We start from the raw sequence: 26,036 nt of genomic DNA on the forward strand, positions 1-26,036 counted from the left end.
TGAAGATGGCCACCCTTCCAGACATACTTTAGCCGCCCACGCCAGTTTCATCACTCTGAGACTGAGAGAAACAAAAAATGGCATCGAGTCATGCAGATAAGTATAAAAATGATGACTTCTCCAAGAACGGCCATCACGTGTCTATCAGTGAACATACCTACAGCTTGCGATCCACTATTTCCCCACTGCGACTGTTTTGGTCCTATAAGGATGCCACTGATCAATAAGAAGCAGCGTACCTCATGGACTGGCATATTTTAGTGGCGGACAAGGCTTTCCTGACGAATTTCCACATATAACTTCTCCTGGAAGTAACTGTAAAAAATGGCTCTGAGCACTATGGGACTCAACTGCTGAGGTCATTAGTCCCCTAGAACTTAGAACTAGTTAAACCTAACTAACCTAAGGACATCACAAACATCCATGCCCGAGGCAGGATTCGACCCTGCGACCGTAGCGGTCTTGCGGTTCCAGACTGCAGCGCCTTTAACCGCACGGCCACTTCGGCCGGCGGAAGTAACTGTACATGTGCATTTAAATTCCTTGTAGGGGACGCTGACGATCTACCTCACCCATACGCAATAATTGTTGACAGCCCTTCTGAGTCAGTCGACAATTGCCAAGACGGCTTGCAGGTATGAACCGACAACAGATAACGCTCCAAGATTCCACAACGATTATGTCCCTACCACTGTCTAATTGTGAAAAAGATAAACGTTTTTTGTTTTGTACAGTCAAATATAAGTACAATAAACTGGCCATTCCATAGTTATCGAAATTTCTGGCAAGTTTCCGAAAACAAGTGGCCACGTGCAGTTTTGAGAGTATGTTGCTGCTGCTATTACTGTCAACTAGTGATGGTAAACACTGCGAAACAATAGCGTGAGATTCTGCTATCAGACTAATGAAAATCAGTGAGATCGAAGACAATGATGTAGTTCCTGGTGTGCCAAAAATTTAGTATGCTCATCTGTTTTACCGTCCTGTCCGTAGTAAATATTTTGCAATCTCGGGCAAATGTAGTGGCACGGTCTTGGGTTGAGTGATGTCCCAACAAGTGGTTCAAAGTGATGTAGTGGAAGCGGCGGAAGACGGGGGCAGCCAATTACGCCCGAGACGCGCTCCTCCAAAAAGCCAGCAAGAGCTTCTCTGGTAGATTCACTTTAAGCAGTCTGTAACCCTCAGCTCCGCTCGAAATGGCACAGTACTCAGCGAGAGCTCACGGGTAGAGCATTACAAAAAGAGAGGTTCTAGGCGCTACAGTCTGGAACCGCGCGGCCGCTACGGTCGCAGGTTCGAATCCTGCCTCGGGCATGGATGTGTGTGATGTCCTTAGGTTAGTTAGGTTTAAGTAGTTCTAAGTTCTAGGGGACTGATGACCTCAGAAGTTAAGTCCCATAGTGCTCAGAGCCATTTGAACCATTACAAAAAATTCAAATCATGAGAAGGTGCAAATCGTTATTCAGTCACAGCCCATGCAACAATATTAACATTGCGACTCCCATTTCGTCCACGTGGTGGCCTTGCGACCAGATTTTCAGCTTGTTTGTGCTCTGGTACTGTACGCAACCGAGAGACAGGATATTAGTCATATAATTATGACACGTCCGGTTATTAGTGGCTCTTGAGATTTAACTTCCATCTGATATTACACAGTTCAATTACGTTATGTTCCACAAATGTGTTTTAAGACAACTGGGACTGTTAAACAATCACAGATTCGTATTTTGGTTGTAAATTACGTAACTTATTCAGTATTAGTGTCGATCCAGAGTGGTCTGTCCGTATAGCTTAACCGCGCAGTGCGCTATCTAGCGAGACAGGGAGATGAGCCAGTCCTGATGGAACATTATTTTTCCCCAACCTGAATAACTATGTACAACCTCAGTGTTTGTACGTGCTGAGAGGAATTCAAATATTGCATCGTTGATCCTTAAACTCAATAATATAACACATTGCTGGTCTCACACACCGGCCAGCCCGAGCGTGGTATTTAGGCGGGTTTTCACAGTCTTTTGGCAAATACTGTGCAAGACCCTTATCTTCACCAAAGAAAATACGGTACGAAACAGTTAAGATACGGTAACACAACAAGATTTACGCGATTCGCAAATGGCGCACACAACCCTCTTCCCTCAGGTCAACTGACTACCTTGGTATCCAACTTGAAAGCTGAGATAAATTTGCAAATCACGTAAACAGCCTATCCGTACGATATGAATGAACGCTAAGAAAGAAAGAGTATCGATGCAATGTCTTTGCATACGCTGTCCAATAACATGTTGCCATATTATTAACTTTACGGACCAACGGAGCAATATTTGAATTTCTCTCAGTACGTACGAACACCAAGTTTTACGCAGTTATTCAGGTTGGCAACATATAATATTCCACATTCGTAAGGGAGATAGTAATTACCAACAATAGATCAAAAGTCCTATAAACAAATGTCGTGAAACATACGTTTTGAGACATTGGTGATTAAAAAAAAATAAAAAGTTTACAAACTGACATGGCACATCGGGCATACAACAAGCATCAGTAACCACATAGGAAGTGGTGGTAGCGACGGCCATCCGGGGCTACTAAATGGCATTGCTGTTATTTAGTCTCATGCTACAAATGGACGCCCACTACAGGAGATGTACAAAGATTTGTACGGCCACGGGGCACCCTCTCAAAGATTCCTGGTGTATCTCAAAGACATCCTGCTGCCACAACAATCCTGACCACTAGGTCCTCCTGCGATGTAAGAGGTATTTCAGGACCTTCAGATACCCTCACCGGAAAAATCAATTGAGGACAGATCGGGTGATCGTGGTGGCCATGCGGCTGGCCCACCGCGACCAATCCAGCAGCCGGGAAAGTTTGCCTGCAGGTGTGCGCCCTCACTTGTATGCTGAAATGCGCGGGAGCTCCGTCGTGCTGAATAGGCGTGGGAGCATCATTCAGCACGTCCAGCAGAACCTCTCCCCGGAATACAGGATACGTGCGACCATCAAGTCGGTCCGGGAGAATGTGCGACCCAGTTTAACAGTTTCCGACGATGCCAGATCGTAGCGCCCTCGCGTGTCGTTTGCGACCCTACTGATCCTTGTTGTATGCCCTCTGTGCCATGTCAGTTTGCAAACTTTTTTTTTAGTCATCCTGTATACTGATGAACCAAAATATGCCACTGCTCGCAGCGTCATTGAATGGCGTCGGGTGGCGCTGCAGGTGACGTCGTAAGAGAAGCATGAATACGGAGCACAGCAGAACGAGGAATGATGTTTGGTTTGTCGGACGCTCAACTGCGCGGTCATCAGTGCCCGTACAACATCCCAATTTTTACATAGTCCAATTTTTACTCAGTCCAATCTAGCCACTGTCACGAATGATGATGATGATGAAATGATGAGGACAACACAAACACCCAGTCCCCGGGCAGAGAAAATCCCCAACCCGGCCGCGAATCGAACCCGGAACCCCCGATCCAGAGGCAGCAACGCCGAACGGGGACTCGTTGTAGTGACGATATGAGCCGAAAATCGTAAATCTGCTAACATAAGCGCCTTCCACAAAGGGCAGGTTCTTGTGGACTGGCGTCTGGGAACGAACATGTCTGAGACGGCAAAGCCAGCGTGCTGCTTTATGACCACCCATGCACGGTGTAACCGTCAGTAAGAGACAGGTTGTTGTAGGTCCCTGTCTTATCAAAGAGCGCGGTTGCCGGAGACTTGCCCGCCTTGTAAAGCAGAGCAGGAGGCAAATGACGGAAGGATACAACGCTGTGGCAACCACAAGTGTCTCGGAGAACATCGATTAGTGCACACTGTTGAACATCGGGCCCCGCAGCAGACGACTCCAATGTGTTCCCACGTAGAGCCAACTACATCGTCAATTACGATTGCACGAGCGGTTCTAGGTGCTTCAGTCTGGAACTGCGCAACCGTTACGGTCGCAGGTTCGAATTCTGCCTCGGGCATGGATGTGTGTGATGTCCTTAGGTTAGTTAGGTTTAAGTAGTTCTAAGTTCTAGGGGACCGATGGCTTCAGATGCCAAGTCCCTTAGTGCTCAGGGATATTTGAACCATTTGAACCCAATTAGGATTGCTGTGGGTACATATCATCGACATTGGAGAACGTGGATCAATGAAAACGTATGGCTGATCGGGCTGATCGAAACATTCACGGCGCCACAGACACACGTCGGTGGGGGGACATTCACCTGGGGTTCCATGGGGCATGTCATAGTCATCGAAGGCACCATGATAGGTGTGGACTACGTAAACATTACTGTAGGTGGCAGATTAAAACTGTGTGCCCGACCGACACTCGAACTCGGGACCTTTTGCCTATAGGTAATCATCTTGGGGTTGAAGCTCTCTGCAATGGAACTCTGTTCTCTCCCCTCAAAGATATATTAGACAAGACCAACCTATAGAGCTCTCAGCCGCCCCCCCCCCCCTCCCTACACACACACACACACACACACACACACACACACACACAAAATCCTCGAACCTAATGTCACACTCACTCACTCACTCCCTCTCCCTCTCTCTCTCTCTCTCTCTCTCTCTCTCTCTCTCTCTCTCTCTCTCTCTCTCTCCCCTTTTCACACACAACACGCACACAAAAAGAAATACTAGTAATAATAATAACAATGAAAAGTCCTCAAACCTTCTCTCTCTCTCTCTCTCTCTCTCTCTCTCTCTCTCTCTCTCTCTCTCACACACACACACACACACACACACACACACACACACAGACAAATGCACAGACAACTCTGAAAGATTCAGAACAGCCGCCAGGAACAGGAACACCTTCAACTGTTCCACCATCAGCCATCTTGTTTTTACACCTTCAACTGTTTCACTGTCCGCCATGTTTGTTGGTTTTTACAGCTGGTAAACAGTGAAACAGTGACAGGGACAGGGACAGTGACAGTGACAGCTCAATATATAGTGTCTGACAGTGATTAAGATGAGGAAAAAGAAAACGTAAGTGAAACATAATGTAAATACACACACACACACACACACACACACACACACACACACACACACACACACAGAATTAATTAATTTCAGACATAGAAATAACAATTTTCAAATCGTAATTTTGGCTTATACAATTTGTCTACTTTAAGGTGTAAGTGGTTGCAGATGACAAACTGTGGAACAAATCAGTCACTGTAGAAACACAATACATCAGAAAAACCACACCATGTGGTAAAAAGGTATGAATTCATTATTTTATGTGTTTTTTTCAAATATCTGTAATTACGATTTAAAAACTAATAGTTACATGCATACAAACAGTAAAGAACATTCTTTATATTTAACAGCCGTAAAATACAAGCCCACTGAAGATGCTGCAACTGCAGTGAAGCATGTATGGGTTAAAAAACAAAATTGTGTTTTCCTTAAGGTGGACCCTATCCAAAAACACATGTGTTACTGCGGGTAACCCGCATTCCATCATCCTGTCTTCAACTATGGTGATGGAATTTCCCAGCAGGATAACTGGTCGTATTACAAGGCCACAATCATACTACGGGCTGCCAACTACGTGCCCATAAACCATGGTCCGTAATTTACGGTAATTACGTAATCTATGCGTAGACATCTGGTGCCGTATACCTCCGGGAACCTGCCAGAACGGAATATATGATAGTTTGCTACGACTTAGCCAACAGCGATAATCGACAGTCATGCGTATTGTGCACCGAACGACATTCTCAACACCACATACCATCTGAAAAAAATGTTTAGTAGGACGTTCCATCAACTAGCAGACTCAGGATCATTAGCATCTAGTAAAAGAGATCATTTAGGATCTCGCGCAGTTCGCATACCAAAAATGGAGGAGCAAGCCTTAGCAATGAGTGGAAGGTCATCCTCTGACAAGTGTTTCAAGAATGAAAGGAGCAAAAAGCAATAACCACGCTCTTGCTTGTTCAATTATGTACGAGAGGCGTTCAGTAAGTACTGCAACACTTTTCTTTCTCGGCCAATTTCGACTGAAATAAAGCGGAATTTTTTGAGGGACATCGTGGAATATTCCCGCTCAACCCCTATAGTTTCATGAAGCTCCGATATATAGTGGCGCTTTACGAGCCTTCAAAATGGCGTCTGTAACGAAGGGGCGTTCCGAGCTGAGCTGAGTTTCTTTTGGCGGAAAAACCAGAGCATCGCAGATATTCACAGGCGTTTGCAGAATGTCTATGGAGACCTAGCAGTGAACAAAAGCACGATGAGTCGTTGGGTGAAGTGTCTGTCATCACCGCAACAACAGTGGACTGTTATTCCTCATCCACACTACAGCACGGATCGTTTACTTTCCGACATCCATTTGTTTGTCCCAACGAAGGATGCACTCTGAAAAAAGCAGTACGTGGATGACGGGCGGTTATTGAACCAGAAAGACGTTGGCTTCGTCGTCGACCAGTAGAGCTGTATCATGCGGGTATACAGGCCCTCACAGTATGGTGGCCTAAGGCCGTCGCTTTCAACAGAGATTATGTGGAAAATAGGATTTTGTAGGTAAAAGTGTGTGAAGTAGTATGGTCTATTGAAATACTGAATAAAACTAACCTGCTTTCAGAAAAAAATGTGTTGCGTTTGTTACTGAGCGCACCTTGTACAAGCATTTCTATTAACTGTACCACTTAGAGCGTGTACAAGCTCTATAGCCACAACACTAACACACCAGATTATAGTTCTGCCAATGGATTCTAAGACGGACCACTGAAGATCCTTAGTTCCCAGTTCGCATTTTATTTAGGAATTCGGCCCGATTCACATAAACTGAGATGACAAATTGGTGCAATAATCACGTGTTGGCAGATGCAAACATTTCAGCGATCATGGAAACAAATCATCGGATTTGCTTTAGTATCAGAGTGTGGGCAGAAATTGTGGCTGGCAGACACACAGCGCTGTAAACTTTATCGGACCAATTAACAGGTGCTGTATATTAGCACTTCTGCGCGACAAATTACCCGTGCGTACTTTCCCAGAACAGCTGACCTGCAATGTTGCATGCACAAAACGAAAGTCGAGGTGCAGTGCTTCATGAACGGAACTTACTGGACAACTTATGATATCACTGTACAAATAACAGAGAATAGGAACTTATGTCACAGATGCACACAAGATATCACTGTACCACCGAGGGTTCAAAGTTCACTTCGTATTGAGCTCTGGACCTTTGACCTTCTCGAACATGTGCTCTACCGACGTTTTTTTCGTTATTTTGATCGTTATTGTTCTCGGCGTATGGTCAGGGCAGACGTCACATTGACTCCCCTTCAAGTTGATCGTTGGATACTCCACTCAGTTTTTTTTTTTTCTTCCAAAGGCCACAATCCGTCCTCACAGCTTTACTTCCGCCAGTTGGCAGGTAGGATATGAGGTACTGGCCAAGGTAATGCTGTGAGGAGGTGTAGTGGGTCGTGTTTGGTAGTTCATTCCCTAGAGCTCTTGCCAGCGAAAGGTTCCGAGTTCGAGCCTCGATCCGACACAGAGTTTTAATCTGCCAGGTAGTTTCAACTTCGTATTGGTGACTAATTATTAGCTGTTCGTTAAAAAATATGCCCACCGGTCAAATAATTAGTCGTCTCTTAAAAGAGTTAAATGGTCCCTTTTGAGTACTGTAAATGGCATAGAACAGGCAAAGACAATCGTGTGACCATCTACTTCTGACGTAAGTCATGGCAGTGCAGTGATTGTATGTCCCAGTCTACTGTATAGCTTCATCGCAGTAATGCGGATCAACGTGGACACGTGAAACAACTGTAGAAAGAAGTTATCTTGTCTTCATGTGACGAGAACCATAATGTGAATGACATTGCCCGATCTGTTGGTGCATCAACGTTGAGTGCCCACCACGACTGCAAAGAACAGTGTACCATTCGCAGCCTTTTAATACGGCGTTAGAGCAGTGGGCATAGATAGACTTTAACTGGCAGGGAACGGAAACGAGCGCCACGCCTTGTCGATGACAGTCGGTTTCACACATGGGTCAAAGGATACAGAAACTGAACAGTACTGACTGGTGGCGTGTAGTGTGATTGTGATGCAAGGAGTCCAGCGCAACAACGGCCAATGAGGCGTCTATCCCGCAGCGTGAAGAGGGTGTACTTCAGTGAGGAACGGCTTCTTTGACGGTTTGAGAGTGTTTTTCGTATGATGATTAGGCACACTCACTGAGGTTGCCGTAAATGTGCATCTGCATGTTTGATTCAACATTCCCGGTGACCAAGTTGAAAGTCGTCTGCTGTCAGGCACATTTTGTGCTGTGTATTCATACGGGAGTTGGTGGGCACTTGTAGTACATCTCAAAGGTTGGTAGGCACTTAAACACTGTTAGCTCACATCAATGTGACCACCTGCCCAAATCCCAGACAGCCACATTTTGCTGAACGGACCGCTGCCAGCCGTGGAGGAAGAAAGTCCGTGAGGTTCTGGAAGGTACCGTCAGGGATGTGGCGCCATGGAGACTCCAGTGCCGTGGTCCGCTACTCTGTGTTCTCAGCTGAGGATCCATGACGCGACCAGCCCGATCGAGGTGGCCCCACAGATTCTCAACTGACTTTTAAAAAGTGGTTCAAATGGCTCTAAGCACTATGGGACTTAAGATCTGAGGTCATCAGTCCCCTAGAATTTAGAACTACTTAAACCTAACTAACCTAAGGACATCACACACATCCATGCCCCAGGCAGGATTCGAACCTGCGACCGTAACGGTCGCGAAGTTCCAGACTGAAGCACCTAGAACCGTTCGACCACAGCGCTGAGTTTAAATTCAGAGAATTTGGTGGCCAGGAGAGTCTGGTAAACTCAACCTGGTGCTCTTCGAACCACACACGTACACTGTGAACTGTGTGACATGTTGCTTTATTACGCTGGTAGATGCCATTGTGCCGAGGAGTAACAGACTGCATGTAAGGGGGGACATGGTCCCCAAGGATAGATGCATACTTGCGTTGATCCACTGTTCATTCTAGAATGACGAGATCACCAAGGGAATGCCACGATAACTTTCCCAAGACCATAACACACTTTCGTCCCACTGCACCCTTCGGACGATCCAGCGGCCATCTGTTCGATGGAGCATAAAACGTGGTTCATCGGAAAAGGCCACCTGACGCCGTACAGTGGACGTTCAGTTGCGGTATGGGGTGCAATTCTGGAAGTTAGCAGGGGTGCATGAGCCAGGAGTCTGCGGCGGAGGCCCATACGCAGTGACGTTCGCTGAACTGTCATTGAGGGTGGTTCAAATGGCTCTGAGCACTATGGGACTTCTGAGGTCATCAGTCCCCTAGAACTTAGGACTACTTAAACCTAACTAACCTAAGGACACCACACACATCCATGCCCGAGGCGGGATTCGAACCTGCGACCGTAGCGATCGCGCGGTTCCAGACTGTAGCGCATAGAACCGCTGGGCCACTCTGGCCGGCTGTCATTGAGGAAACACTGTTGGTACCCCTTGGTTCATTCCAACAATTGCATGTCCATTTGCCCGCTCACATCTCCGCAGCCGTCATTCACCTCTATCAACTATAGCCTGTGGTGCACCACAAATGTCTCGGCACCAGTTTCGGATAGAGCCATTTTGCCATGCAAGGTATGATTTAACCACGTCGCCAAGCTAACAGTTTGCAAATTTAGCCATATAGTAAATGCTCCCATGCTTCGCCCGAAAGCCAATGATTATGTCCTATTGGAAGTAAAACAAATCCCTCCATTTACGCATTACGACAACGACTGTACTGTTTCCCAAAAATTCTCTACAACTTATGTTGAAAACTTTGTGTAATTGTCTGGAATTTAAAAAACAAATTGGGCCAATTAGTTAATAAAATAAAAATTTTACCAAATTGCGTCTTTGCTTCTCTGGATGTTCTGGAAAACTACTGCGAATACACGTCTGGGACATATTTTGTTAGATTCATCAGATCAGTAACAACAAAATAAATGGAAATTGTGCTTTACTTTAACTTCGTACAGTTTTCTAATGGCTTTTATACTAGCGAAGTTGCTAAATTTCAGGCAAAATCTTTTTTTTAGCCGTAACTCCATAGCTAAAAGTTTGCGGACCTGTGTTTATACGAACTTTTTTCTTTATTTTTAGTTTCAGAATAACATTTTAAAGTATTTGCTTATCTTCGTGAATCACCCAGTATGGAACATTTTGCATTCATTTTCTGTACAATATATATCATGTGTAAATACAATGTGGGTTCCTTCAGACGTTGTCTTTCAATCCCTTGACCTTTAGTCAGATTAACCTTTCATGTTTGTCATATCTCTGCATGTGTTCATTTAAGAAACAAGTTCTCGAACGTACTACGTTTGCTTGAACTGCATTTAAAACTGAGAGGGAATACATTGCCTTCAGCTGTGATGGTGTTTTCATTTGAAATGAAATTTTCATCTATGCAAGAAAGTTCGTGTTGGTGGAGATCTTCAAGACACATGCTTGTGGAGACGGAAACCTCGAGATAAAATTCTGTTATCACACTAGTTCAGATCTTTTCCATTTACTGGGTAGTGTAGTAAAAACGTGAAAACACATTTCCATAGCAACAGATTATACCTTATAGGAGTAATTCATACGCACGTCTAGCGAGGAGTTGCATACTACGTATTGCAAGGATTATGGTTCCTATTTTCCCTTTGTTTAACCTTGTTAAATTTCGCTTTAATTATTTCGTTGCGCTATGAGAAAGTTGACGCCATTACGAAATATAAAAACACAGTTTGTAATATTTCGTTTATTCGTATATGGGTCACATTCTCTACGAAGAGGAGCCAGTAATGATTCCGGGCATTAAAGAATAGGAGTCATAGTCTTTCATGAGCTCACAGGTCAAATTACGAGGACATGCTGAAAAGTAGTGCTTCTGAATTTTTAATCTGTTCTCAATATCGATTGAGGTATTACATGTCACGCATATTACTCGTTAGAAGGCTCCAAATTGTAGCGTGTAATATGGTAGTGTTAATTTCACTATGTACGTGAGTGAAAAACAGCTCACACAAATGAAAGCACGAATTCGAAGTGTTCGTCCTCAGATCGAGCACTCTCTCCTTCAGCTTGACAATCCCAGATCACACACGAGCGCTGCGAAATCTGCAACAATTCGATGCCTTGGTTCACTGTCAGCGATCGTCCTCCATACTGTCCCCAGTTGGCACTAAACGATTTTCATCGGTGTTCAGAACTTAAGGAGCATCTTCGAGGACTTCACTTTGACAGTGATGAAGGGGTGCAAGCAGAAGTGAGGTTGTGGCTCCGTCAACAAAGTCGAACATGGTACAGTGACGGTATCAACGAACTGGTCTCTCATTAGTGGAAATGTTTTCGTCGCCAGGGTGACTATGTTGAGGGATAAATACGTAAACGTGAAGAATATAAAAGTAGAATACTAATAAACTCAGTTTTATTTAAAAATGTTTAAGAGTTTTCATATAAAAAATTAGGAGGCATTATTTTTCACTCAGCTGTCGCATATAGCAGTGCAACGCCTTCAAAGTGGTGACCTTTCTTCTACATCTTCATGATGAGAATGCTGTGAACATTCCCGTCTTTTAAGATGATAATAGCCGTGTTGCTCTGCTCCACGCATACGTTCCTGGTTTGGCAAACACTCCTATCGCGTTTCGACTGGTCTGGGAAATTACATGTTCTTAATCCCACAGAAAATGTCTAGGACTTCTCGTAACAGGAGTGAAACGCAACAATCAACCTCCTCGCAATTTGGTATTACCATCCGAACATAAATGAGTGGTTTCACCTCGAAGTTACACACTTTTGGACACTCTTACACTCTTTACTGCCAGATTGAGATCATTGTCACAGCTAGAAGCGCCGTTACACGGAATGTGCGTGATGTGGGCCGGTGATGGCTAATTTTTTGTCCTGTGTGCCTCATATTTTGGACGAAAACAGTCGCAACACCAAGTAGGAACTGTGCGACGTAAACGAAAGTTGGTAAGCACGTTTCTACATCTGAAAAATGATGGCTTTTAAAATTTCGTCTCAGTCGCATAAGAGTGGTGCTGCTAGCGCCACTATGAGGGTGTAAATCAGGTTTGCTGCAAATACACTTTGTAAAGGTCGTGAGCGTTAGTTACCTTTGAGATTGGTCTGGTGAGTTGATGTTAATCAAGAATGCCTTCAAGGGGACAAAGATGCCATTATCAACACCTCACTGGGTTTGGACGAGGTCGCATAATAGGGCTACGAGAAGCTGGGTGTCCCTGCTGCAATATTGCGGAAGACTTGGCAGGAATGTAGCCACTGTACGTGACTGCTGGCAGCGGTGGTCACAACAATGTACGATCCCAAGACGACCTGGCTCCGGACAGCCACGTGGCACTACCGACAGGGAAGACCGTCATGTTCGGCGTATGGCTCTGGCAGACCGCTTTACATCTGCAGCAGCAATTTGAGCAACAGTTGGCACCACAGTGATACAAAGAACTGTTACAAATTGGTTACTTCAAGGTGAGACAGGAGCCAGACGCCCCCTAACGTGCTTTCCACGGACCCCAAAACTTCACCATTTGCGACTTCAGTGATGTCAAGCGAGAGCTATTTGGAGGGCAGGGTGGCGGTCTGTTGTGAAAGCTGGTTCCGCTTCGGTGCCAGTGACGTCCGTGCTTTGGTTAGGACAAGGCCAGCTGACTACCTGCAACAAACTGGACATACACCTGGAGTTGTGGTCTAGGGTGCAATTTCGTTTGACAGCAGAACAACTTTTGTGGCTATGCTACGCACCCTGACTGTATATTTGTAAGTCAGTCTGGTGATTCGACTTGTTGTGCTGCCATTCATGAACAGCATTTGGTGTTTAACCAACAGGATAACGCTCGCCCACATACCGTTGTTGAGACCGAACGTGCTCTACACAGTGTCGACATGTTGTCTTGGCCTGCTCGATCACCACATTTGTCTGCTGTCGAGCACATATGGGACGTCATTAGGCGAAAAGTCTAGAGTCATCCTCAACAGTATTAATCGTCCCTGTATTGACTGACCCAGGTCAACAGGTATGGAACTCCATCTCAAAAACTGGCATCTGTACAACACGCTTGCATTCAACATTCTGAGGTTACACCGGTTATTAATGCACCATCATTTCACATTTGCAATGCCTAATCTCGTGTGATCTTGCAATATTAATCGCTTACACATGCGACCTACACGAACGTATTCCCGAAATTTCAGTACTCTACATTATAATTTTGAGGTGTTGTGATGGTTTTCTGGTTATGTATATACACTACTGGCCATTAAAATTGCTACACCACGAAGATGACGTGCTACAGACGCGAAATTTAACCGACAGGAAGAAGATACTGTGATATGCAAATGATTAGCTTTTCAGAGCATTCACAAATGGTTGGCGCCGGTGGCGACACCTACAACGTGCTGACATGAGGAATGTTTCCAGCCGATTTCTCATACACAAGCAGCAGTTGACCGGCGTTGCCTGGTGAAACGTTGTTGTGATGCCTCGTGTAAGTAAGAGAAACGCGTACCATCACGTTTCCGACTTTGATAAAGGTCGGATTGTAGCCTATCGCGATTGCTGTTTATCGTATCGCGACATTGCTGCTCGCGTTGATCGAGATCCAATGACTGTTAGCAGGATATGAATTCGGTGGGTTCAGGAGGGTAATACGGAACGCTGTGCTGGATCCCAACGGCATCGTATCACTAGCAGTCGAGATGACAGGCATCTTATCCGCATGGCTTTAACGGATCGTGCAGCCACGTCTCGATCCCTGAGTCAACAACAACCATCTACACGAACAGTTCGACGACGTTTGCAGAAGCATGGACTATCAGCTCGGAGACCATGGCTGCGGTTACCCTTGACGCTGCGTCACAGACAGGAGCGCCTGCGATGGTGTACTCAACGACGAACCTGGGTGCACGAATGACAGAACGTCATTTTTTCGGATGAATCCAGGTTCTGTTCACAGCATCATGATGGTCACATCCGTGTTCGGTGACATCGCGGTGAAGGCACATTGGAAGCGTGTATTCGTCATCGCCATACTGGCGTATCACCCGGCGTGATGGTATGGGATGCCATTGGTTACACGTCTCGGTCACCTCTTGTTCGCACTGACGGCACTTCGAACAGTGGACGTTACATTTCAGATGTGTTACGACCCGTGACTCTACCCTTCATTCGATCCCTGCGAAACCCTATATTTCAGCAGGATAATGCACGACCGCATGTTGCAGGTCCTGTACGGTCCTTTCTGGATACAGATAATGTTCGACTGCTGCCCTGGCCAGCACATTCTCCAGATCTCTCACCAACTGAAAACGTCTGGTCAATGGTGGCCGAGCAACTGGCTCGTCACAATACGCCAGTCACCACTCTCAATGAACTGTGGTATCGTGTTGAAGCTGCATGGGCAGCTGTACCTGTACACGCCATCCAAGCTCTGTTTGACTCAATGCCCAGGTGTATCAAGGCCGTTATTACGGCCAGAGGTGGCTGTTCTGGGTACTGATTTCTCAGGATCTATTCACGCAAATTACGTGAAAATGTAATCACATGTCAGTTCTACTATAATATATTTGTCCAATGAATACCCGTTTATCATCTGCAATTCTTCTTGGTGTAGCAATTTTAATGGCCAGTAGTGTAAATTACGATTAAGCACGCTGCATGATAAACAAGGCGTATGGGAAATTCCGAAGAATAACAGAGGTGTACATAATTGAATGTTAATATTCCTTTTTCAATTCCCGTACGTGAGTTGTTCCATTTATCTCTTAAATTACGCGGCGTTAGTCGAGTGATGGATTCTAGCAGCGTGAAGGAGGCAGGCGTGGGGCATTCAGGAGGGAGAGCGGCAAATTTGTGACGCCATCGCGGCCGTCCTCAAAGAATATGGGAGCGTTATCAGGCCGGACGCGCGCCTGGAGCCAGCGTGTGCCAGCATTGTGGCCAGCACTGCCTGCCGGCCGGCGATAGCAGCCACCCGCCTCGCCTCTGGCAGCGCCTTCTTTCCCCGCCACCGCCAGCCGCGGCATCACCGCCAACGAATTGCACTCGCTCGGACGTTACAGAACACAAGCATCCCAGCACACCATCAGTTTGAAGGACTGAATACCAAACAGAGTAGTTGGCAACGACATTCTGCATTATTACCCAAGTACGGCGTACAAAACTATGACAGGATATAAAAAATTTTCCGTTTGAGGGCGTTGCTGCAGCGTATATGCAACATAGCGCGACTCCTATGCGGTTATGTAAGCACCGACAGGTAGGCAAGGGATTAGTGCGGCATTCATGTCTTTCGAAGTACGGGTTGATCAAAAAGTCAGTATAAATTTGAAAACTTAATAAACCACTGAATAATGTAGATAGAGAGGTAAAAATTGACACACACGCTTGGAATGACATGGGGTTTTATCAGAACCAAAAAAATTGCTAGACGTGAAAGATCTCTTGCGCGCGTAGTTTGGTGATGATCGTGTGCTAAGCAGCCACTTTCGTCATGCTTGGCCTCCCAGGTCCCCAGACCTCAGTCCGTGCGATTATTGGCTTTGGGGTTACCTGTAGTCGCAAGTGTATCGTGATCGATCGACATCTCTAGGGATGCTGAAAGACAACATCCGACGCCAATGCCTCACCATAACTCAGGACATGCTTTACAGTAATGTTCACAACATTGTCCTTCGATTACAGCTATTGTTGAGGAATGATGGTGGACATATTGAGCATTTCCTGTAAAGAACATCATCTTTCCTTTGTCTTACTTTGTTATGCTAATTATTGCTATTCTGATCAGATGAAGCGCCATCTGTCGGACATTTTGTGAATTTTAGTGTTTTTTTTTTGGTGCTAATAAAACCCCATGTCATTCCAAGCATGTGTGTCAATTTGCACCTCTCTATCTACATTATTCCGTGATTTATTCAGTTTTCAGATGTATACTGATTTTTTGATCACCCGGTATGTACGGTAAATGCGGAAACGTGAACTACGGCAACGCTATTACCAAATGCGTCCAAACGGGACCAACGTGTTACGAGGTATGTCCACAAAGTAAGTTCCGTTTGGTTATATAAAACAAACGTGTATATATACAGAAAAAATATTTATTGTACAAAAATCTACAACTGTTAAACTACTTTTCTACATAGCTTCTGAAATTTTGTACGCTCTTGTCATAGCGTGGCACAAGTTTTTGTATGCCTTCTTCATAGAAGGTTGCCGCCTGTGCATTCAACCATGTGGTAACATATTCTTTCAGCTCGTCATCATCGTTGAAGTGTTGATCACCAAGGACAGATTTTAAGTGTAAGAAGAGATGAAAGTCTCTAGGAGCGAGGTCCGGGCTGTATGGAAAAAAAAAAAATGGTTCAAATGGCTCTGAGCACTATGGGACCTAACTTCTGAGGTCATCAGTCCCCTAGAACTTACAACTACTTAAACCTAACTAACCTAAGGACGTAACACAAATCCGTGCCCGAGGCAGGATTCGAACCTGCGACTGTAGCGGTCGCGCGGGGCTGTATGGAGGATGATCAAACACGTCCCAGTGAAATTCCCGTAAGAGCTGTTTGGTCACATTCGCCTTGTGAGGTCGGGCATTATCGTGGAAAAAAACAACACCTTTTCACAGTAATCGTCGGCGTTTGTTCTGTATTGCGCGGCGCTATATTTTAATGGTCTCGCAGTGACCATGTGCACTGATTGGTCTCGTGGTAAGAATTTTGGGTACCCAATGTGAGCAAAGTTTTCGAAATTCCAGTTTTTCAGTAACAAATTCATGAATTAGTGATCATGAGATCTGCGGAACTTCCATAGCAAGGGCAATAAGTGTAAACTTACGGTTGTGCTTAATCTTCTCTTCAACTGTGTGAACCAGTTCATCAGTAACCACAAACGGGCGTCCACTTCGTTCTTCACTGTGCACTTGATCACGTCCTTCATTCAACAGTCTGACCCATCTTCTAACCACTGAATCACTCATAGCATTTTGTCAGTAAATCTCGGAGATTTGCAGATGAAGTTCCTTTGGTTAAACTTTCTTTGCATTTAGAAAACGAATAACAGATCTGATTTCACACGCGGCGGCATTTTCAATTACGGCTGACATTATAAAGAAGCACTACAAAGCACATGTCGGCAGCAGCGATCTGAAAATGGCGTACATGTCTTCTCCTTGGGTCAGAGTAACTGCCGCGCAGGCTTGGAACTGCGATCGTAGTGCTGCCGCGGATAGAAATAGAAACGGAACTTACTTTGTGGACGTCCTACGTATTATACTTATCTTGGCTGCTGCGGGACAAACACCCATAGACATCCGTCGGAGAATGAAGAATGTGTCTGTCGAAAATAACCGCTTGAAACGAGAACTGCAAACAGGGCTGCGGCTGCTTCGCGATAACGCACGTCCCCATATCGCAAATGTCGTAACGTAAAAACTACGTCAACTCAAGAGAGAGTCGAGCACCTGCCCTATAGTACTGATCTCTCCCCATGCGATTATAACGCCTTCAGTCCCTTAAAAAAGGCTTTGAAACGTCGACGATTCCTGTTGGACGAGGATGTGTAACAGGCACTTACGGACCCCTTCACGCAGCAGGACTCTCGTATCTACAACCTGGTGCATCGGTGGGATGATTGCCTCAATACTCACAGCGATTTTGCCTGATTGACAAACGGATTCTGGACCGTACGGCCTTCGAAACGAAAACTTTCTCATAGCTCCTTATATTTACCTCTCTTGAATTTACCTGGTTATGTCAAAGATGCCGTTGTTTTTGCTAACTGAACGTGGTGATAAGACAGAAGAATTATTTGAAGCTGTGTGCCCCTGATTCCCAGTTAGCTGAAAAACTTGGTCTCACCTGCTAATTTGCCCTTTTCCTGACCGCGGCCGGCCAAGGACTCCGCTTCGTCTAGCAGGGATTTCTGATAGCTGAAATACCATTTATAGGAGGTACAGGGAAATTCAACGAACCAGAAGACAGAAAGATCAAGTAAAAGATTTGAATATGTTGTTGCAAAAACAAAATTAACTGTGAGGTAGCCTGTTACAACGAAAAACGGCTACTCACCACGATTAAATCAAACCTGGGATGAAAATTATTGCTGCAGATCAAGACAAATCAGACCCCTAACTGAGCCTCAAACGAATGTCTGAACAGCTCGTCCAGCTCCTCTTTAGAGAGAGATTGCTCTTAGTGTTACCTTAAAATACTACATATGTATGGTATCTATTCTGCCGGAGATGTCCAACAGAACAGATGCCACTGTTTTCTGATACGGCCGGCCGAAGTGGCCGCGCGGTTCTGGCGCTGCAGTCTGGAACCGCGAGACCGCTACGGTCGCAGGTTCGAATCCTGCCTCGGGCATGGATGTGTGTGATGTCCTTAGGTTAGTTAGGTTTAACTAGTTCTAAGTTCTAGGGGACTAATGACCTCAGCAGTTGAGTCCCATAGTGCTCAGAGCCATTTGAACCTTTTTTTTTTTTTCTGATACGGCGGCCGTAAATATCAATATTTCGATGAAGGTACAGACGTCAGCCGCAATTGGGCATTGAAATAATTCAATGGCTAAAGTCGAGAAATTGGGTCGGACGGAGAGCGTGCTCTGATAGCCGAAGCTGTGAAGGCGACAGCTCGCGTCAAGAAGGAAATCTGGGTTCGAGTCCCAGTAAAGCAAGCTGTTTCGTCCGAACAAGACACAGCCGGGGCAAAAACAGCACAGGCGCAAAGATGCGAGCTGGTGCCAGTGCTATAGAGACTCGCCACTTGCGCGAGTTCCACCAGCGTCACGGGCGGAGCTGAGGATGAAGATATCTACTTCTCCTCGGCCAATTGCCGGCCGAGTACAATCCGCCAATGACCGGACGACAACGGACAGAAGCCTACTCGGAAGACAGAAGGGCAGCTCTCGCCCACTCGGTTGTAGATCATAGTCCAGGGCTGGCTTAGACAGGGAACGTCGTTCAGTGAACTCGTAGAAGTGAACAGACAGGTGATGTAGATTGCGTTTGCTATGTGTTGTGAAGTTTACCTATCATTATTTGCACTTAGCTATTGAGGGTATTTTGTGTTTTATAGTACCTACAGTGCTGCAGACTTCACTATTCGACAAGTCACAAAGATAAGCATACGTTTTAACTCATTTATGTGACTTTGTTAGTAATTTGTTGGAGTGTTGTAGAACTTCGTTCTCCTATCCTGTTAACTGACCCCGGGGCATAGCTGTGTAATAGTGGCAGGTAGAAACTGTCTTAGCGGTGTACCGTATCAGAAGCCGTTTCACGAACTCACAAACTCAGCCTACCGTAACAACAGTGGCAACTCGGCATATACAGCAGTAGTGACGAGGCCTTTACAAAAGAATAAATTTTCAGCTTTCGTCATTGAATTATCTCAGTGCCCAAATGCGGCTGACATCAGTACCTTCCTCGAAATATTACCTTGAACTGATTAGTAGCCAAGAGAAATGAGATGACTGTAGCCGGCCGGTGTGGCCGAGCGGTTCTAGGCCCTACAGCCTGGAACCGCGCGACCGCTACGGTCGCAGGTTTGAATCCTGTCTCGGGCATAGATGTGTGTGATGCCCTTAGGTTAGTTAGGTTTAAGTAGTTCTAAGTTCTAGGGGACAGATGACCTCAGATGTGAAGTCCCACAGTGCTCAGAGCCATTTTTTTGAGATGACTGTAGCCGAGGCATGGGCTGCACAAATTACCTGTAGCTAAAGCATGCTTAACTTTATCACGCCTACCGATCGGAATGCTAACGGTTGCATAACTATGAACTCACAACCGCAATACGAGCGACTGTCAAGGCTGCAGTAACACGAGCCGCGCAGTGTATGGCTGACTAGGCTCGCGAGCACCCTTTTCGTCACTTCTGTTAACGCGGACACCACAATGCAGTATGCGTCCGCCAGCAGAAACATGACCCCCGGGCTAATCTAACCAGGGTTGCAGTTACGATTTATTCCTGCCAGCGAAGGCAGGCCTCAAAGCTGATAGGTTTGGGGAAATGGAGTGGGGGAAATTTTGAGATGGAGGGAAGGCCTAGTGGCCCACCGCCGCCAAGTAGCCGTGGCATAAATTTCAAACTACTGGTTCGGCCAAGGATTAATGAATTCGGGGTTCGGGTAATTACTCCGCTCCCACGAGATGACACTCCTCTGAGTGCGCAAGCTTACGGTGGTCTCTAATTGCCGGCGAAAATTGGTTTGATTCCATTTATTTTATAATTAATTCCTCCAAGTTTTGAATAATTGTCAGATCAAGCAGTGAGCGCTGTTAATAGACTGACAGAGTTGTTAGATGTCCTTCTGAGGGATATTGTGCCAAATTCTATCCAGCTGGTCCGTTATATCGTCAAAATCCCGAGCTAGTTGAAGGGCCCTACCCATTATGCTCCAAACCTTCTCAACTGGGGAGAGATTCAGTGACCTCGCTGGCCAAGGTAGGGTTTAGGAAGCACGAAGACAAACAGTAAAAACACTCACCGTGTGTGGGCGGGGATCATATTGTTGAAATTTATCCCAGGATGGCTTGCCACGAAAGGCGTAGAATATCGTCGACGTACCGCTGTGCTGTAAGGGTGCCGCGGATGACAACCGAAGGAGTCCCACTATGAAAAGTTGTCGCACTATATGGCAGGCGACAGTCCGGTTGGTACCCCATCGGTGTCCAGGGCGTTTCCAAACACATCTACGAAGGGAATGGGGGCTGAGTTTGAAGTGGGACTCATCACTGATGACAATTATACTCCAGTCCATAAGATTCCAGGCCAAAGACGTGTCTGCAGCTGCCACTGACGGCGGTGGGATACCAACCTGACTGTCGCACGCCATAAGGTCCAACAACCAGGACTGATGGTCTGTGGTGTGATTTTTTCTAATAACAGGGCCACTTCGGTTGTCATCCGCTCACACTTACAGCACACCAGTACGTCGACGATATTCTACAGGAGTGCTAGTTCTGCAAGGTTAGCAGGAGAGCTTCCGTAAAGTTTGGAAGGCATGGGATGAGGTACTGGCAGAAGTGAAGCTGTGGGGACGGGGCGTGAGTGGTGTTTGGGTAGCTTAGACGGTAGAGCACTTGTCCGCGAAAGGCAAAGGCCCCGAGTTCGAGTCTCGGTCCGGCACACAGTTTTAATCTGCCAGGACAGTTTCATAACAGCGCACACTACGCTGCAGAGTGAAAATCTCGTTCTGGAAACATCCCCCAGGCTGTGGCTAAGCCATGTCCCCGCAATGTCCTTTCTTTCAGGAGTGCTACTTCTGCAAGGTTAGCAGGAGAGCTTCTGTAAAGTTTGGAAGGTAGGGGACGGGGTACTGGCAGAAATGAAGCTGTGGGGACGGGACGTGAGTAGTGCTTGGGTAGCTCAGATGGTAGAGCACTTGCCCGCGATAGGCAAAGGTCCCGAGTCAGAGTCTCGGTCCGGCACACAGTTTTAATCTGCCAGGAAAGTTGCATTATGACCACTGCCCACCGCGACTTTGGATGCCACCTGGTGCGTTGTGAACACGTGACGCGGTAGCAAAAGCATGTAAGCGGAGCAGACACGGACGGGGTATCACCCTAGCGAAGATATGGGCTACAGTTGGGGAAATACATTGACAAAGGTCAGATTTTTATTCCGCAGATCATGTGAATGAGTATCTCGAAAACGGCGAAGCTGAGCGAATGTTCACGTGCTACTGTAGTGAGTATCTACGGAAGGCTACGGTCGCAGGTTCGAATCCTGCCTCGTGCATGGATGTGTGTGATGTCCTTAGGTTAGTTAGGTTTAATTAGTTCTAAGTTCTAGAGGACTGATGACCAGAGCAGTTGAGTCCCATAGTGCTCAGAGCCATTTGAACCATTTGAATCTCTGACCGAACACGCTGAGCTGCCGTGCCGGCATCTCCTCGATCCATACAGTCGCAAGCAACAGCGTCTATGTATCTTGATTTAGGTCTACCCAATAAAATTTCAAGTCCTGGTGAAGTCGTTCCTTCAAGTCTACAGTCAATGACGCACCATATTTCTGAGCTACGAACATAGTCGGTTTAGGTATAGACTTGTGAAACTGCAGCACCGCCTATTTGCAATTGATGTTATGGATAACATTTAAAGCAATGATTCATTATTCTTTAATTTTTTATAATTATTGTAATCCTTCAGCTTGATGTCAGTCGCCATCCCTAAGTTTATGAAAAAGGTACAAAAATCGTTGTATGAAACTGTGCACGTCACAGTTCCAGCGGCGTTGTGTTTAGCTCTTGTGCGCATGCGCACATAGGAAGCCGCACGCGAGACTGCAATGAGGAGAGAGAGGGCAATGTCACTCACGCAGTCCCGACCCTGTTGTGCTATGGAAGGTAGTTTTTTTTTTTTTTTTTTGCTCCGTGTGTGTTGTGCTTAAAAACGTGTACTGTATTCTTGAATTTGATAGAGTGTACCATTATTATCATGTTTCCAGCTCACTGACTGATTCACATTTTTGGTTCTTTTATTTAGCCGTGGCTTTGCATCCCCAAGAAATAAGTTCTGTGACTTCAAGTGAACTTCAGCCACTTAAGTTTTCATAGCTGCCTCTCAATGAGAAAGTTATCGGTAAGAAAAGAGGTCATTGAGCACCTGATATTGCAATATCTCAGCCATGCATAAGCGCCAACAAGAAATGAATTCGTAACTCGAAATCTGAATGAGCCGGCCGCGGTGGCCGAGCGGTTCTAGGCGCTTCAGTCCGGAACCGTGCGACTGCTACGGTCGGAGGTTCGAATCCTGCGTCGGGAATGGATGTGTGTGATGTCCTTAGGTTAGTTAGGTTTAAGTAGTTCTAAGTTCTAGGGGACTGATGACCTTAGATGTTAAGTCCCATAGTGCTTAGAGCCATTTGAAATCTGAATGCTATCAACAGAAAAGTTGTCTTTGCGGCTATGAAGTTAAAAATGCACTGTTTTGCTTTCCGTGTTTGCCATTTGGAGGTGGTCTCACATGGACAAAAGACGGTTTTAGAAATACACATAAAATGAAAGAAAAAGCTAAAACGCAAGCCAAGTCATAAAAGAACGTTGATAATATAGTTTCACTGTCACTTTTACAAACTATAAGTATTAAGGGGGAACACAATGTGGCACACAGACAGTCAATCAATGAGCATAGTATAAAGGTTAAAAAGAACCGTGATATTTTGCCCAGACTTAAGACTGCATTTTCTTTCGTGGAAACTTTGAGACACCCTTACGTGAACATGATGGAAAAGACGATCCAGTAAACCCAGGAGTATTTGGAGGATTAGTAAACTTTGCATCTATATTAGAATAAGATTTGAAGACTCTCTTAGAAATCAGCGCAGTCTTCCAAGGTGTTTCTAAAGGCCATTCAGAATAAGAGATATGACTGCCTGCTACAATAAACCATGAGGAGATAAGGACGGAAATTACGAAAGCTTCCTTTGGCTGCTGACACAACAGATGTTCTGGAACACACTCAAACACAGTACATGCTGGATGGAGAAGTGTTTTACCGTTTTGGGAATTCTTTATTCCAGAACACCAAATTGTAGGTGGCATATCACAACTTATTTTAGGCCACTTGGACATAGTCCTTCAACGAAATGGGCAAAAAGTGGCAGCACAGACATTTGATGGTGCAGAAGTGATAAAGGCAAGAAAGAAGATCAGTCAGAAATAAAAACAGTTTATAGTAACTCACTTTTCATTCAATGTTGTGCAGATAAACTTAATTAATAATGAGAATGCAGCAAGTATTAATCGTAATGAAAGAGTATTTTCTCTAACATTCTGTCTATTCCAACACTCTTCCCAAGATGTCTGCAGCGTGTGTCCACTCTCAAGAAGCATATGGACGTCAATATTCCACATCCCTTCTCTGCTAGGTGGAAATTCAACATACCACTACAAAGAGGGTTCATGAAAATTTCCAACCTTTAAAAAACTGGCTTAGTGAAATTTAGTTAACATCAAATGTAGATCATGCCACTGAAGAATGGTTCAAATGGCTCTGAGCACTATGGGACTTAACAGCTGTGGTCATCAGTCCCCTAGAACTTAGAACTACTTAAACCTAACTAACCTAAGGACATCACACACATCCATGCCCGAGGCAGGATTCGAACCTGCGACCGTAGCGGTCACGCGGCTCCAGACTGTAGCGCCCAGAACCGATGCCACTGAAGAAACAGTAGGAATTTTGAAATACCTGAATGATGATAATTTCAAGTTTAGGGTGGGGCTCCTTTATCAGATTATGCCTCTTGTCGATATAAATTAGTACCAAATGCAATCCCGAGAAATTAATATCTTTAATGTTGATGAATGTATATCAAATTTCAAAACTGCTATCTTTGATTATAAAACTCAACGTACTATGTTCTTCCTTCAAAGACACTCATGGCAGGTGACTGTATATGTGTTTATGTGATGGACAGATATTCTCCCACTAAACGCTTACTACCAGCTAAATTATTCAACAAGAAATGCTTCACTAGTTTTAAGAACAAACATGCTACAGAAAAATAGTACTAACCACTGAAACATATCCAGTGACTGGCAAAGAAAAGCTTGAAAGTGAACTAAAAATGTTCTATTGTAGATCTGATATTCACGAATATTGCCGATTAATCGAGCTGCTCAAATTTGTCTTGAAAAATGATCTCGAAGGTGTCCTTAGTCAAATTACGAAACTGATAAAAAGAGGTCGACAGTTCCTATGACTGCATCAGAAGCAGAATGCTGCTTCTCAACACCGAAAAGAACCATGGATTCGGCAAGACTAAATTCCCTTGAAGTGCTTCCAATAGAGAAAAATTCCATCTGTTGTCATCAAGGGATCAAGCTGAAAATTATTGGTCTTTTCTGCGCAGTTTACAATTAGAAGAACGTGTTTGATTTCAAATGAATATATTAAACTTGAACTGTAACAATTTAGGATAAAGTAGGTAAAAAGTGTTTGATTTTGTTCTTTTATGGCTTTATCAAGTTTGTGAATAATGTTTCTTTCTATACATACTTGTCTGCTTTTACACACTTTTAAATCAATGGCTAAATTTTTTTCTGAAGCAGCACCCTCACTAATTTTAGCTACGAGTCGCCACTCGCTACGACGCGCTCAGTAACGATGTGTCGCTCGGGCCAAATTATGCGACGCATTCGTCCGAAGATTAACTAGGTGTCGTTTATTGGCGGATCCGGATCAATTTACTACACTGCCATACTTACAAACTGGTGTTAAAAAGGGTCGCTAGACTCGCTTCGACCCCCGAGACACAGCTAAACTTGTCACTCCTCCAGAATGATTCCGAGATCAGGCCACTGGACAGCAAAAGATACACCGCTAACAGCTGATACGCCACATACAGCTGGCTTCTAACAGCCTCCACCGGTAGTCTCCACAAAGGCAAAGGAAATCAGTTCAAAGTAAACAGGTCGTAGGTCACACACAATAATAATGAATATTGCATAATTTGTGTATGAGTCTGTGTAAGAATCAATATAGCCTGTGTTTAAGTTATAACTAACAGACTACAACGGAAAAAGTAAATAAACAAAATGAAATAAATAAAACACAAACCCCCCACTTCAAGTTTTCACAGAAACAAGGATAACTTATTAGCTTCAATTAGACCTTGTAACCTCCAATTAGCGAATAGCTCAAAGTTGTGATACGATGTGCCTGTCGCAGAGTATGTGCACACTCACTAATCCGCTACACTCGCCTAGAAAACGGAATATCACTAATCAGATGTTTATACCTGCATAACGAGAAAAACTTTTGCAGTCACTTAGTCTTTCGGTATTGGAAATAATTAGTTAAACAAAAATCATTTTTAATGTGCCACATTTTTAAATTGTACCAAAAAGTATAAAATAATTCCTCCTAGCCTCGTACAGATTCCTAATCCCATACAGATAGACCTAAAAATTTGTGATTGTCAATTTTTAATAGCTATGAAAATGCTTGTAAGATTTAAAACTAAAACCATGGGTCGCGTGCAATACATAATTAATCCTTAACATT

The 26,036-nt window shown here is 44.9% G+C and overlaps 1 protein-coding gene and 1 pseudogene across 7 annotated transcripts in view; one reads left to right on the top strand and one right to left on the bottom strand.

The window, feature by feature from the left end:
* The window catches only part of LOC124721404 (protein O-linked-mannose beta-1,2-N-acetylglucosaminyltransferase 1-like), a 2,183,308-nt gene that overhangs the window by 1,093,973 nt on the left and 1,063,299 nt on the right, over positions 1 to 26,036 (bottom strand). The gene's annotated exons all lie outside the window — the stretch shown is intronic.
* LOC124722343 lies at positions 23,861 to 24,893 on the top strand (annotated as a pseudogene).

Source organism: Schistocerca piceifrons, chromosome X (assembly GCF_021461385.2).
Source record: "Schistocerca piceifrons isolate TAMUIC-IGC-003096 chromosome X, iqSchPice1.1, whole genome shotgun sequence".
NCBI classification, from domain to species: Eukaryota; Metazoa; Arthropoda; class Insecta; order Orthoptera; family Acrididae; genus Schistocerca; species Schistocerca piceifrons.